This window comes from Fonticula alba, assembly GCF_000388065.1.
Source record: "Fonticula alba strain ATCC 38817 unplaced genomic scaffold supercont2.2, whole genome shotgun sequence".
NCBI classification, from domain to species: Eukaryota; order Rotosphaerida; family Fonticulaceae; genus Fonticula; species Fonticula alba.
Genome location: NW_009242972.1, coordinates 2,930,307 through 2,932,728, shown reverse-complemented (window position 1 = coordinate 2,932,728; position 2,422 = coordinate 2,930,307).

Here is a 2,422-nt window from a genome sequence, read left to right as displayed (position 1 = left end):
GGGGGGGGGGGGGCACCCGTGAAGTGCGTGGCCGGCAGAGCGGGCCCGCCGGCAGGGGCTGGCAGATGCACGGCATGTGGCTGGCGGGGCTGCCAGGAAGGTTGATTGTGGGGCCTGCCACCTGGCGTGGGGCCGACAGTGCTGGTGCGTCATGCCGGGATCCGGCCCACGCAAGCCCCTCCGAAGGATCCATGTGCCCGGATTGGGCTTGCCCCACAATCGCATGACCCCCCGACCCACGGCCCTCCCTCCGGCGCCGACGCCGGCACCGGCGCCAGCGCCAGGGGCCGTTTCATCGTGCGCCCGCGGAGGCCGGGCCGGGTGAGCCCCCGGGGAATGCCCCCCCCCCCGGCGAGCGGAGCGCCCGTTCCTTCTATTTACTCGTGGCCGGAATTCCCGCCCGCCCCCCTTTGCTCATGGGGCGTCCTGCCGCCGGGCCTGTCTTTCCGCCGCTCGGCGAGGCCGTGGGAATGCTGGGCCGGCCTCCGGCGTGCCGGGTCCAAAATCCCCTCATCAAGGCAACACCGAGGGCCGAAACCCGCTGCTCATGTGGCAAAGTGAACTCATGGCCCGCCAAGCGCCGGCAGCCACATCGTCCAGGGCACCCTTTCGGCCGGGGGGGGGGGCAGGCGCCAATGGCAAGGGTCGACCGGGTGCCGGGCCCACTGCCTTCGCCGGAGGTCCGGGGAGGGGGAGGGGGGGCGTCCGCCCGGGCGTGCGGGCCACCTAGCCAGCTCGGGGCCCGGGGCAGGGGACCCGGCCGACCGCCATCCGGCAGGAAGAGGGCGGCCTGTCGGCTGCAGGCGCACGCGTGCGGCCCGTGCTGCCAAGTGAAGTGGCCCACAAACAGGGGACAAGGGCCGGGCTTCCGGCTGTTCTGCCCCCCTCCCCCGCGCGGCTGCCTGTCCTGGCACGCATGCTCACGCATGGGGCCACGCGCCTGCCGGGCTGCCCGGGCCCAGCGCCGGTCTCCCTCCGCGTCGATTGGCCGCCCGGCATGGCCGGGGTCGAGGTCGCCGGGGCCGGCATAACTCCATCGGGAATGTCTTGCTACGCCCTCCGCCTCCTGTATGCGCGCGCACACCCACCCTCTCTCGCGCGCGAGTGCGAGCGCTCATTCGCTCTCTCTCTCTCTCTCTCTCCCGGTCGGTGTATGTATGTGTCTGCGCGCAGGCCCCAAGTGACAGCCGGAGCCGGGGACACCTTCTGATTTGTTAATAGCCGCCATGGACGCGCTGGCCAGTGCGCCCGGACATGCCCCGCGCGAGAGGGCCACCGCGAAGCACGACATCCGTGGGCATGGAGGGCCCCGGCCGGCCATCCGGCCCCGGCCCCTTTGGGCGCGGCCCAGGCGTCTGGGAGTTGGTGACTGGGCCGCGGGCCACCACCCCGCCCGGGCATGGGCGGACTCGCACCCCCAATGGGCATGCGCCAGGACCGCACCGCCGCCGCACGCCCTCGGGCCGCCGTGCAGCCGCCGTAGCTCCACGCACATGGGAAGGGGCCAGACCCCACTGGGTGGGGCTTTGGGCGCGGGGCGGCGCGCCGGGTCCTGCGGGGCAAAGGCCGCACCGGCGCGCACGCCCGACGTCGCAGCGCACCAGTGGCGCCCTTTTGCACGCTCCCCCCAGTCGCGCACTCCCTGACATGCCACATGTCCGAAGAGAGGGCGCGAGGGGGCGGGCCGGGGAAGAATGCCCAAGGCTTGGCGCCTTGGCGGCGCACACAGCGTCAACCCTTCTTCGCGCCCGGTGCCCTTGCCTCTCGCGCGGCCGGGGCGACTGGGGCCACTCGGCGGGCGTGCTGCGCACCGAGGTGCCGCCTGCCCGGGGGGGGGGGGGACCCCCTTGGTGTCGGACTGCTGCCCCGGCGGCCGCGACTTCTCAGGGGATGGGGTGCCACCGCGGCCCCGAGGCGTCGGGACCACTGGCCGGCCGGGTGGCACGCCGGCCAGGGAAAATGCCACGGGCCGATGCGACCACCCTTCGGCCCCCCCCCCCTATCCTTCGCCCCGTGTGCGTCCGCCATTTCGCCCGTGAGGTCGGCTTCGGCAGGGGGGCGCCTCGACGAGGCGTGCCACCCGCGGTCACTCATGGGGCTGCCGCAGCCCGGCGCCTGGGCAGAGCGAGCGCCGCCCTGCGGCGGCAGGCGGTGTGGGCCTGGCCGGCGTCAGACGAGGCCCCGGGGCCGGGGCACACGGGCTCGCCGCCCGGGCCCTTGGGTCCTTGATGTTCCCTGAAAGAGGCGGAATGTGGCTCCGTGACGGTCGATGTCCCCCGGTGATGGTGGGCCATGCAAAACGTCTGATCCCCGGGCCCGGGGCGCCACTCCCCAGGTCGACGGCCAGGAGGCCATCTTGCGCGGCGTTCACACGCCCATTAGCGTGTGTGTGTGTGTGTATGTGTGTGTGTGTGTGTGTCTG